The sequence below is a fragment of the Delphinapterus leucas genome, chromosome 12 (assembly GCF_059928025.1).
Source record: "Delphinapterus leucas isolate spDelLeu-1000000601 "Yukka" chromosome 12, BTC_Dleu_Yukka2, whole genome shotgun sequence".
Lineage (NCBI taxonomy): Eukaryota > Metazoa > Chordata > Mammalia > Artiodactyla > Monodontidae > Delphinapterus > Delphinapterus leucas.
The window spans coordinates 72955993-72970184 of record NC_143140.1 but is presented as its reverse complement, the minus strand read 5'-3'; positions in this window follow the sequence as shown (position 1 = coordinate 72970184).

Genomic DNA, 14192 nt, shown 5'->3' with positions numbered 1-14192 from the left:
GAGGCACATATCAATGAATTTTTTAAACGTACATATAATTGACATTTTTCGTGTTTTTAATATTTGGAAGGCTGAATGAACATGGTACCCCAAGCAAACAAGGCCAACACCTCTGTATCCTCTCTGCTAACCACAAGTGGTTGATTTTGTTCAAAGCTGCTCTATCCTCTCACTGGGATGAATATTTTAATTCCTAAAGGTGGCAGAAGCCTATGTTTGGAACGCTTTCACTTTGAAAATGAACGGAGCTCTAAAAAACCTCATGAGTTCAAACAGGGTAATAATACTTTGAATCTGTTTCTCATGAGATCATTTTCATATGCTGTACAAGTTCACTAAATCACGTTTATTTTCTTATTGCCCATCTGGCCCCCCAGTACTCATTTGTTCCCACAGTTGTCTCCTTCTACATGCTCTGTTTTCTCTTGTATTGAAACATTTTGTTGCTGGATATTGATATAGCACAAGGTGTTAATGCATAATTAAATTCAAGAATTACATGTAAAAAAAAAAAAAGAATTACATGTAATATCACACAAAGTTCATTATTCCCTTTTATTGCTGATAATATCCCACTGTGTGAATAGATAGTATTTTATTTACCTGTTCATCAGTTTACAGAGATGTGAGTCATTTCCACTTCTGGCTATTTTAAGTAACGCAGGCCTTCTTGTTGTCTTGGGCCATGTTGCGCGCCAGCTCCAGGATCTCAGCCGTCAGGTACTCCAGCGCCTTGCCAGGTACACCGGTGCTCAAGCTCCAACCCCCTTAGCATAACTGCCTTTGCGAAGCAGGCAGTGCACTGGGCCCTGGGGGAACTGGAGCTAGGCCTGCGAAGGCCTTAGCGTCAGCCTTGCTGCCTTGTTTTCCGCAACCGGACATGGTAAAATACCGAAAACAGAATAAGAACCAAAGAAATTGAACCTCTCCAACAATTATTGTTAAATTGTCTCCTTTCCCCTACCATTCTTTCAGTTCTTGCTTTATGTGTTTTGGGGTTCTGTTGTTAGTTAAAAATATGTGTAGTACTGATATACCTTCTTGATGAAATTGACCACTCTTATAATAAAGTATGTTTTATTTTCTCAAGCTGTATATGTATGTTTTGGCAGTGCCCTGCGGCATGTGGGATCTTAGTTCCCTGACCAGGGATGGAACCTGTCCCCTGCACTGGGAGCGTGGAGTCTTAACAACTGGACCACCAGGGAAGTCCCTCAAGCTGTATATTTTTGTTTTAAACTGTATTTTGTCTGATGTTAGTATAGCCGCTCCAACTTTCTTATGGGTGCTGTTTGCATGATATGTTTTTCACATCCTTTTACTTTCAAATTGTTTGTATATTTGTATATAAAATGTGTCCACTTTATACAGAATATAGTTGGATAATTTTTTGTTTGTTCATTTTTACTCAGTCCGACAACCTCTATCTTTTGACCGGATTGTGATAGACCTAGATTTATGTAAGCTGTTTTACTTTTGTTTTCCATATCTCTTGTCTCTTTTTTCTCTATTCCTCCTTTATACTTTTCTTTTGCATTAAATATATATTTCCATTTGGCCATGCTAATTTTTAATAATTCATTCACTCTATTTTTGAATTGTTTTCTTAGTAGTTTTTCTAGGACTTACTATATACATTTTAACTTTTCAGAATCTACTTCAGATTTATACTATCTTAATTCAGTAAGACAGAAAAATTACACTTTATAGTTCTGTCCTTTCATCATTTTTGTGTTATTAATGTTATGCATATTCTCTCTTCTTTCTCTCTCTGTCTATATTTATATACGTATATAGCACATATTACTTAGTATAATTTTACATCCTTTAAAGAAGCTGAGGGGGACTTCCCTGGGGGTACAGTGGTAAAGAATCTGCCTTCCAATGCAGGGGATGTGGGTTCGATTCCTGGTCGGGGAACTAAGATCCCACAAGGTACGAGGCAACTAAGCCCATGCACCGCAACTACTGAGCTTGAACACCTCAACTAGAGAGCCCATGTGCCACAAACTACAGAGCACATGTGCTCTGGAGTCCGTGTGCCACAACTAGACAGAGAAAACCTGCACACCACCCCACAACTAGGGAGAAGCCCTCATGCCACAACGAAAGATCCTGCACGTGGCAACTAAGACCTGACACAGCCAAAAATATTAATAAAATAAATAAATATTACAAAAAAATTAAGCAGCTGAGGGAAGAAAGAAGAACAGGTGTGTATTTAGAAGTGTTTGCCATATCAGCCTTCTTATTTGCTGTACCTGGATTTGAGTTACCATCTAGTATCATTTCCTTAATCCAGTACGGCTTTACTCCCACCCACCTTATTTGCCATTTTATTGTCAAATATGTATTTCTGTACTGTTGTAAGCCCGACAGTACAGTTATATAAATATTGTTTATAGAATTTCTTTTTAGATAAGTGAAAGGAAAAAAGAACAAATATGCATTGATATTGTCGTTTATAATTATATAATTACCTTTACCAGTGTTCTTTGTTTTTTTCCTATGAATTTGAAATATTGTCTGGGATTCCTTAATTTAAGTCTAAAGAATTTACTTTAACACTATTTTAAGGCAGGAAGGCAGGTCTGCTATTAACCTATCCCTACTCTCTCTCTCTCTCTTTTTTTTTTTTAAATCTGGCAATGCCTTATTTAAGTTCCATTTTTGAAAGGTATCTTTCCTGGACATAAACATTTTGCCTGACATTTCTTTTTTATTTTATCATTTAAATATGACATCCCACTGCTTTTTGGTTTCCATTGATTCTAATCAGAAGTCAGCTGATAATCTTACTGGAATTCCTTATATATATTGAATAATTGTACCATGCTGCTTTCAAGATATTTTCTTTGTTTTTGTCTTTAAACATTTTTTACTATAATGAGTCTTGGTGTGGATTCTTTGCATTTACTCTTCTTGGAGTTAGGTGAGATTGTTGGGTATGTAGATGAAATTTTCATCAAATTTGGGAAGATTCATCCATTTGTTCTTCAATATTATTTTTGCTGTTTTCTTTATCTCCTTTCTCCTGGTATTCCCATTGCATTTAGCAGTGTCCCACATTTCTCTGAAGTTAGTTCATTTCTCTTCATTCTGTCTTCTCTCTGTTCTTCATATTTCTTAACCTCCATCAATCTATGGTAAAGTTTTCTGATTCTTCTTCTAGTTCAGATATACTCTTTTGCCCTTCTAATGAATTTTTATATTTATTATCATTGTACTTTTAAACTCTTAAATTTAATTTTGGCTAAAGTAAATTCTATCATTTTATTCATATTCTTTATTTGATGAGGCATTGTCATCATACCTTTATTTCATTGAACTTGTTTTCCTTTTGTTTTTACATATATTTATGATGGTTGCTTTGAAGTCTGTATGGTAAGTCCATCATTTAGGCCCTCTTACACACAGTTTCTGTTACCTGCTTTTGATCCTGTGCTTGAGTCAGACTTTCCCCCTTCTTCAGGACTTGTTGTTGTTTGCTTATGTATTTACTCAGTGATTTAGCTGGACTATTTTAAAGCAGTCCATTTCCCCTGAAATGTGAAACCTCTAATGTCATTTCTCAGAAAGTATAGCCTAGAGCATGGGCATTGTCACCCTGGGATGACAGTAGTTTTAGCCGGGCTCTCTTTGTCTCATTCTCTTCTTTCTATGTTAATCTGCCTGCCTTTTTTGGTCTGTCTGCCTTTTTTGGTCTTACACCTAGCTTTAGTCTCAACTAACTGCCAGGTATTTCCCTATTGTTTTTGACAATGTCCTAGGACATAAATTGCAGAGTATATTTTTATGCCAGTCTTCGAGGTTTGTTATGACTCCAGGAGGACTCCTCTTTACTGTATTTTCCCCTTGTTCTCTCTGTTAAACTAACTAGCCTAAAGTTTAACCTACTGCTCATAGAAAAATTGGCCTTTTCTTAGTTGCTTATCACCAAAACTCCTTTCTTTTAGTGAGCAACCTTAGGTTTGAACTTCTCCACATACTGTCCAAAAAAATCAATTACTTTGAGGAGAGCTCATAGTCTTCTGTTCTTATATCCTTCCTCCCCCATTAGACAAAATCTCTGAGCCACTGTTCAGAACTGGGAGTGGGAATAGTGGCCAACTTCTGTTGGGGTGACATTCCTACTTTAAGAGAAGCCTTCTGGGCTGGGACAGTGTTTCTGGTATTCTGAAGTTGCATACACCGGCATAGAACTTAGTCTCTAAATGAAAACTGGGACAAAGGTGATTGGGCCCTCACTGTTCTTGGTCTGCTATCCATGAGGTAGAATCTGTGGGTTGAAAGGAGGAAGAGGGATCCATATATTCGCTCAGAATTTAGCTTCGGCAGTATAGTGCTGGGAAAGATAAGAAATGCTTGTGGCCTGCCCTACCTGGGGAGTTACCATAGCCCTTGACTGGAGCTGGGGGAAGAAGGAGCCGCATCTTCTTGGTTTTATGCTCTCAGAGTATAGTCTCCATCATGATGAGCTGGGTATTCAGAAAGAGAGGGAATAGATTGCAGCTCTAGTGCCACAGACTCTTGCTCTTCTTACAGATTTATTTGATTTTCTTGAATAAATAATTCAAGAAAATTCATTTGCAGCATACCTTTAAGATAATTTCCAAAGACTTCAAGTGGTGGAGGCCTCTTAAAGAAATAATTATCATCATTTTTGGCTATTTTTCTGGAGAGTATGCCTGCAGAACTCCTTATGCCACTATTTTGGAAATTTTCCTCTTTATGGGGAGTTTTTGAAAAGATTTTATTTCTGATTTTATCATCGCTTTCCCTTCCTTCTTCATCTTGCTTAAAATGTGAATGTAAGATAGAGATGGGCAGCCATCTTGTGACCATTGGGTGACCAGAATGAGATTAAAAAAAAAAGATAATGAAAGAAACGTGGGTCCTAGTGTTATTGGGCAGCAGAGCAATGTCAGCACCTTTGGATTTACTGTTATATAAGAAAAATAAACCACTGTGTGGTTGAGCCACAGAGTGTGGGTTTTCTATGAAACTAAGACAAATAGGATGTTAACTTATACAGACCCATATTTATTTTCTTCAGAATATAGCTTATTGCCTTAAAGGCATCCCAAATTTAGCATAATTTAAACCTAAACTCTTCTTCCTCCTTCAATTCTGTTCTTTTTTTTCTCTTTTAACTTTTGCTTTCTTATAGGCATCAACTTCCACATACTCTTCTTAATTTACAACCAGCATATTGTCTTATACTCCTCCATCTTCTACACCTAATGAGTCAATAAATCCTATTTTTACCTCTTAAAAAACCCCTTAGGTCCACCTATTCTCTCCTTTCCTATCACCACTGACTTAATGTGAACCATCATCAAACTTCACTTGAATTATTGCAGGAGTCTCTTAGCTGCCTTTCATTTCTTCAGTTTCCATTCCATACTACAGACTAGGTAACTATTTTAGAAGGCACATTTGATGTGTTCCTTCCTTATCAACATGTTTTAAATGATTCCCTTTTTTTTTGGTAAACCTTATCAAGCTCTAGCCCTACTTAGTATAGCAGCAAGTCTTTATAAACTCACCCATGACCACCTCTTCTTCCTATGTTCTACCACTTCCCAGCACAAGCTCTGTACTTCAGACAAGCTGAAGGTAGCATTCTCTTACATTGAGTCTTTGTACCTACTCCTTCCTTTACCAGAATTGCTTTCTTCCTTTTTTTCTGCTTGATGAATTACATTTGTCTTAAAAATCCTGCAAAAGTATCATCACAAAAAGAAAGACCTCTGCATATTTTTCTGGTATTGTAATACTTACCATATTGCAATAAATGTTTCTTTATTCTTTTCCCCTTCTTAGAATATAAACCCCAGAAGTTCAGGCCCTTTGTGTGTGTGTGTGTGTGTGTGTGTGTGTGTGTGTGTGTGTGTGTGTGTTTATGCTTGATTATCAGGTTCCTAATACGGTGAGTGGCAGATATATTGCTTAATAAATGTTTAAAGGGAAAATAAGAAAGAAAGAATGCAGGAAGATAGTTGGAATCTAGGGTAATGAGAAACAGCATGTGAGAAATTAATTTTATTGTAAAATTAACATGTATCATTGTTTTTATAAGTATGTTGTAGTAGCCAAGGAAACATTAGATCTCTTACTATATTAGCAGCTAATAAAGGAATTTCAAAAATTTCATATGAAAAAAATGTTCCCTTTTCTTAACCTGTACTAGGACAACCCCAAATTTATCCCAAACAACACCAGATTACTGAGAAAAACAAAGTAGATAACTTAATTCTTCAAATCATCAGATACACATCTCCAGGTACATTTCAACCAGTACTTTCTGATATTAAAATCACATAACTATTTTCTCTATACATATAAAAAGTGCAGTCAATAAAATATCTATAAATTCAGGTGCCTTCAAAGGCTGTTTATGAATTAAAGAGCAGTTTACCTTTACAAAGGCAATTCTCATGAATTTTAATGTAAATGTCAAACATGTCAGCTCTAATGCTCAAAGAGTTGAGAATAAATATAAAACTGGAATAAATGTATTTATAGGCACACATAAGTACATATATAGCCATGAAATGAAATAGGTGCTGTGATATAAGTACAAGGCAGTGGGCACAACAAAGTGATCAATTCTACTTTGAAGAGGTAGTGTGGAGTGAGGAAAGAAGCAAGAATGCCCCTTGAGTAGAATGATGCTTAAGATAAGTATAAAGGGATATAGTTCACTAAGATTCACCATAGGAAGCAGAGTAGCCCAGAGAGTGAAAGTAACTTGAACAAAATTCCAAGATTTACCCTCTCTTGTGTCTTCAGAAAAATGTAAATTAGTGAATATGGGGAAAGGATGTCAAGGTGATCAAGTCAAGAGCTAAGACTGTGGTGAGAATTGAGTCTAGAAAGAGAGGCAGAGGGAAGACTAATGATGAATGGTCTTGAATAGCATGCTAAGGATTTAGGTGGAACTATTAAATTATTTTAGATAGGGTAGTGTCATCATTAGTTTTCTGTTTGGAAGAGATCTCCCCAGATGCATTGAAAATGAGATACTGGAGGTCAGCAACACTAAGGAAGCAGATAAAAAAGCGGGTAAGGGACCTTCCAGTACTGCAGGCAAGAGATGAAGGTTTATACCAATTAACTGGGAACCAAAAGACAATTACATGTAGGAAATCACTAAAGGGAGACAAGTCAGTAGATCATGGTGATATATTGGATTTGACATCTAGAATGAGTCCCAGATTCCTGAGCTTGATGCCTGGAAATCTGACCTAGGTGATAAAAGATGGCTTGATTTTAGATATAATGCATCATTTATTGCAGCCTCTTCATTTTATAAGTGATAAAAGTACATAGATGTTAAGTGATTTGCCCAAGGTCTTGCAGCTGTTTGTCTAGTCCTGGAAGGACTAGAACATAGCTCTCCTAATTTTCATTTCAGCGCTCTTTCCAACCTACAGAACTGTATTCAGAGATTCAATGCTCTTTCAATTTTCATGCCAGGAGAGATGACATAATGGAAAAAAAATAGATGGAGTTCCAGCTTCCTAATTGTTCCATAAAAGGATTTGGGGGCTATGTGTCTGACAATGACAGATTTGCCATTTGAGGATATTATCTAAAATTTATGAGACAATTATTATAATTGAATCATTTTATTTTTAGGAATAAAAGTTCAAATTTCATCCAATTTTGTAACTGTAAAAAAAATCATGACACTTCCCTTCAGTGATATATCATTTATCATCAGATGTAAAGAAACAATGAAGTTTTATGTTTAATAATAAGGCAGCTCTCCTTGTGAAATGTCAGATAAGAAAATTTAAAAATCAAATTGGTTTTAGTTAACTGCATGGGTAACTCTGCATATATCAAAATGAGGATAGGTCAAATTTTAAAATAGAAAGAAGGGTTTGGTGTAGGCATTTTGGAGAATATCCACATAGATTTGTGTGTGTGTGCATGCACTTTTCTTTGTCTCAAGATAATTCTACAGACCACAAAACTAAAGATAAGAAAATTTGCATATGTCACTAAGGTATCAGAACCAGTAAGGAACTATGGCACTCTGCATCAAAATAATGCAATCCACATGGATTGCAGCTATCTTACCTGATGGATCTGGGGGGTAAGTACCAAGTTCTTGACTATCAACATGCTTCACCAGGTCTGCTGATGGAGCAAAATGAAAGTGATGGAAGACAACATTTTCTAAATCTTTAGATTTAGAAGTTAAACCTATCTTTGTAATAAAAATCACATCCAAAGTGTTCACTCTCTGTCATAAACCTTCCACACATTATTCCTTTTTCTACTTCTCAGACAAAACTGCTTGGTCTTCCTATGCTTACTCTTCCTATGATTGCAAAAGCGTTGTGTTCATTCATCTGAACTTAACCACAGGCCTTGCACTCTGGCAATATTTGTCTTTACAAGCTACTTTTCCTTGCTCCAAACAAGTAGCTCCTTTTTTTAAGTCTGTCTCTTTCACGAGCTTCTGTCAGCAAATATATCTTCCCGGCTTGAAGTTAGTCCCACTTTTTTTTTTCCCTTCTTCTTTTTTCTTTTAAATTAACCACCAGACAGACACCAGCTGACTATAAAACACTCAAGGTCTGAAGGTACCTTGTGTATCTTGATTCCTCCATCTTGTGACTCCTTGACTCACTAAACATTGAATAAGCAAAGACATTAATTTCAAATGAGACAAAATTTACTTCTTAAGGTAATGAATTCTCTTTATTTTGTTTCTCATTCCATTTTAATTATTTCTGTGACCAGGGTCCCATCTTTCTACCTCTGGCATTTTCCAAGTATAAAGTTTAAGGGGAAAGTACACTGTATTGCAAATTCAGTGTCAGACCCTGCAGGCCCCCAAAGTCAGGGAAACTTGGATCAGTTTCGTCCTCTACAGATGGAGTGATTTGGCTGAAAGATTAGCTCTTTACTTGGATAGAGATTATGAGAGAGATAATTAACAATCTTAATACAATATAAATGTATAACAGAGAAATGAGTACAATAATATGACTTATGACCAAATTTCAAACATAACAGGAGCCCCTCGAGAGATAAACTAGCATATATAGAACTAGATGTTTCTGAAATGCCCCCTCTCCTTCATTATTGAGATTAACTGGCCTAGAATTATTTCTAAACAAACTTTAGCTCTATCATCATATGATTCTATACAGAACATCTTACATTTAAGTGTATTCCATTTATACTCACCATAATACAGCTACTAATAAATAACATTGAAAATCCTTTCATATGTAGAACCATTAATTAATTAATTAATCCATTAATTCACTCCACAAATATGTACCACATGTCTTGAATGTGGCAGGCTTATGCAGAATAGTTTCCAGGAGGTTTTAGAAATTAAACAAAAACAAAGCTCCAAAAGTTAAATAACTTGCCCAAGGTCACATAGCCAGTAGTTAAACACATGGTCAACTCATACCAAAGTCCATCTGTTTTTCATTCCATTCCACTGACCTCAAGGAGCTCCTGGTTTAGTGGAGGAAATGTACAACCAAATAAATAATTTAAAATACAGCACAAGAAGGTGTTTTGCTATAAAGTCCCTCAAAATATCCTCTTTCTCTGAGACCCTTACAAATCCAAGAAATATCATTTAATAAAATAATTTCCTTTAATCATTAGAATGTCTTCTAATGTGCATGTAGTCAGAGTTGCTCAAGAAACTCACTTTTAATACTATAGTTTGGAGATGGATTTCCTTACTGATGGTTTAAAATGTAAATGTGTCTTGGCTTTCATTTTAACTTTTAAAAGAAATGGTATTTTTACTTGGAGAGACTCAACATGTAAATTTCTGGGCACCCTTCTGGCCACCCTTGAAGCAAGCAGGTGGCCTGGTCTCTGCCAGTTTGATCACTTTCAATAAGAGTCGGACTCTATGAGGAGAGGAAGGTTAGTTAAGGCCTCTTTCCAGGGCAGCCTGAAAAAACAGGTCTCATCCTTGGCCGTGTTACTGCTATTGTGCATTCTGAACCATACAGATAGAAGTTTCCCGGGCTTCTATCACTTAATAAAAAGATTCCATCTTTCTCCAGAACAATCGCTGTCAGGACAGCACACTCTGCCCCTTCTCAGCTGGTCTTGTTCCCCTACTGTGCATACATAAAGTGGTCAGGAATTGAAATCTTAACTCTCCGGCTTGAAAGTTTCCTATTTTCATCCCACTGGTCTACAGAGGAAAAACGAAAGGGTATTAAGATTTCTCTATTTTTATTTCATTCCATATGTGTCTCTGCTTCTGTATAAAGTTCACTCACTGAGAAGAAAAATAGCCTGCACAAGTTTTACTTCTTAAACTAAAAAAAAAAAAATCACCATTCTCCAGACATACCTAAAGGCTATAACTTAGCTAAATATAAAAGGCAAAGAAGCATGGAAAAAGAGAGAAATGAGTCATGGTTAAGAGGACAAAATTCTTGAAGACGTCACAGAGAAGCCGACATTGCGTGAAGGATCAGAAGTAGAAAGAAAAGGAATTTTCAAGCTAAAATGGGCAGGGAAGGCAATTCCAGGCCCATGAAATGGTATGTGTCTGGGTACGGGGTTTTAAGAGTCTCTGTTGGAATTTGATCTCTGGGAACTCCAGGCAGGATGGAGGGAAGCAGTTGGAGATTGAGTAGGTTGAGGCCAAATTATAACTACCATCCTAAGGAGACTAAAACTTCACAACAAGGGTAATTTTCATAGATTTCCTTTTCTAATTTTGATCAGTCAGGAAAAAAACATGAATGAAGTCTAAACAGTAACAGAAGAGTGTTGCTGGTTTTATGACTAAAAGCACTGATCTTTATTTATTCATTCAAACAGGGCTTTGCTTGCCTCTCCTCTTAAATATTTGCTTTCTGAAAAAAAAATTTAATTATTTATACGCTAGATAGTTTATCCCAAAGATATTTTGGTGCATAGCCTTACACTGTCACATTTTTTTTCCATGTAACTTTCTCATAAAGTTAGAGACATACTACAAAACAGCAAAACATCCAAAAGAGAAAACAGGAAATTCTTCTTAAGCCAGTGTATCATTAACTCATGAAATTCACCACTGCCTAAGAACATTGAAGTGGCTTAGAATATTTTTAAATGAGGTCATAAATTCATATAGAGTAAACTGGATTTTAAAGTTATAACTTTATAATAACTTAAACAAAACGTAAATCCTGAGGCAGCAATACCAACTTGATCAGCAAATACATCAGGCACTAAACTGTCTTCTGAAATTATACTATAATTTAATAGCTTTTGCATAAAAATTGAAGAACACTTTGAAAGTTGCTTATTTATGATTCCTGATTATCTTCCTATTACTTTATTAAAATAACTGGCATTTATACTGTAAGGTTTATAGTCTACCATATGATTTGTTTACATACATTGTAAGATGTGACCTTTATGATAAAGCCGATTTTTACAATAGCTCTGAAATATTATCACTTCTATTTTACAAATGATAAAACTAGGACTAAACATGTTAATGATTTACTCAGATTTATGTGCTAGTATAATAAGCAAAAATTTGGGAAACAACCTTAAAATCTAAATTTTTATTTAAAAAAATTGTGGAAAATTTTATGAGTAGAATGTACAACCTACATAAAGGTTACATATTTTTAATTAAGACTGGAAATCTAGATTATATATGGGAAGCAAATTTTTTAAATATTATACTAAAAGTTACCTCAACTAATGTCAATAGATAACATTTGAATTCAAAAAACATTCTTAATTCAGATGATAGATTAAGGATTTTTATCTGTAATATAAATATAAACTAAAGAGGAAAAGTGCAGCACCCACTTTAATTTTACCCATTAAAGTGGCGAGATTTAAAAACAAGAGCAATAACACCTATTGCTGGTTGGGATGGAAGATGATTTAGGATATGATATGTTTAAGTCTCTATCAGAGTCCAATAAAAATAATTAATACATATGCCTTCAACCAAGAAATTGAGCAACTATGGGTCCATCCTGTAATAATAAAACCACAGTATGTAAAAATGTGTATACAGAGATACCTGTTACAGTATTATTTAAGGGGGAAAGTGCAAAATGAATGTCCAATCAATGGAGAATCATTGAATAAATGGCAGAACAATCATAATATTGATTATGCAGCCAATAAAATACATTAATTAAAGCTATATATATCAGATGATTCAGCATCTCTACATAGTATGGTTGAGTACAAAAACCAAGATTCATAAAACTGTGTTTAATATTATTCCATTTTTTTTAAATAAAGAAAACACTGCATTTGTATATATGAAAGTATATTTACATACATCTGTATATTATGAAGATAGTGAAAATAGAGAGACATAGTGATGTGGGTTATAGGGAGGAAGTGAGGGATTTGGGCAGAAAGAGAAGGTGGAAGTGTCCAAGTACGATGGGAAAATGTAAAACATTCTATGCTTCAAAGAAATAGAGTATTTATATACAAAAAATGTTTAAATTATGAACAAAAATTAATAGTGTGATAATTATTGCTACTGTCTCTGTTATTGTTAACAACAATTTAGTTCTCTTCAGTCGCCTGGATCTGATCCCTGTCTTGCCTCATGGGAATAGATAACTTTTTTCTTCCAGCTTTTAGCACACACTTAAGTTTCACTTATACTCACTTATGGCAGGACCTTTTGAGACAGATCCTTAACTTCTGAAACTATTTTTTCATCCATTTTGTTAATTTTCATACCTCCTCTTTTCCTAAAGCTATTTTTTATCGTTTGATCAATAGAAGTTCACTATTTGCAAGATTCAAATCAGGTAGTTTATCTGATTTAGTCTGTGTTTTTTGTTTGCTTGTTTTTTGTTTTTATTTCTTCTGCTTCAGTCATATTTTCTCAAGGGACTTTAAGAATTCGAGAGATGAAAATGTTTGGTTTGATTTGGGGAGGATAGAGGTTTCTTAGGGTTTGTGCCTTAAGTTCTGACTTGAAAGGATACAACAGTATTACTTTCATGCATTTAAATTTTAGTAACATAATAAAAGTGATTCATAAGAATTTAGAAAGAGTAAATTTTAAAAGCTCTTACTAAAGAAATGGGCCCTAAGGAATCTGTATATGACTAAGAACAACAGTATATACTTTAAAATATATAAACTAAAATGCATTTGATTGTACCTCCAGAATAATAAATAACATCACCCTTACTCACATTTTATATGTTTATCTGAATGAAGGATAATTGGGATGGATTTATAAGAACAAAAACAAATTTTATCCATGCCATAGCCCACTGTATTAGCAGCTCAGATTATCAATGATTAAGATGTTGAGTTTTTAGATAACTAATGAGAACCTACTGTACAGGGAACTCTACTCAATGCTCTGAGGTGACCTAAATGGGAAGGAAATCCAGAAAAGAGGGGGTATATGTATACATATAGCTAATTCACTTTGCTGTACAGTGGAAACTAATACAACATTGTAAAACAACTACACTCCAATAAAAAATTTTTAAAAGTTATGAGTTTTAATTTTGTTCTTACATTCATTTTATAGAATGGTTACTATAGACAATATGTTAAAAAAAAAGAAGAAGAAAATAATAGATGTGTTTCCCCAAATTTATAGGTTGAAACCTAATCCCCAATGTGATGGTATCTGGAGGTGGGCCTTTTGGAGGTGATTAAGTCATGAGGGCAGAGCCCTCAGGAAGGGATTAGTGCCCTTTGTAAAAGAGTCCTCTCTTATGCCTTCTGCCATGTGTGGACACAGAGAGAAGATTGCCAGCTATAAACCAGGAAGCATGCTCTTATCAGATACTAAATCTGCCATTGCCTTAATCTTGGACTCCTCAGCCACCAGTACTGTGAGAAATAAATTTCTCTTGTTTATAAGCCACCCAGTCTATAGTGCTTTGATATGGCAGCTCAAAGTGACCAAAGCACCACCCACCTTGCTTCCTGGAATTCAAAGGCAAGGCTATGTTAAATCTGGCCATGTTTTCTTCTGCACTATTCAATCTGCTTATCTATGTACTTATTCTACACAATTCAGCCATAAAAGCAGACTGCTCACAAATAAAATCTGCAAAGTTCACCCAGAATGTACATTGACGACTTTGCTGTTATATTTTGACAAGCTAGAAAAAAAAAATCTGACCTAAAGAATGTGGGTGTATTGAAGTGAGTCAAATATTCTGGTAATAGAAATAAGA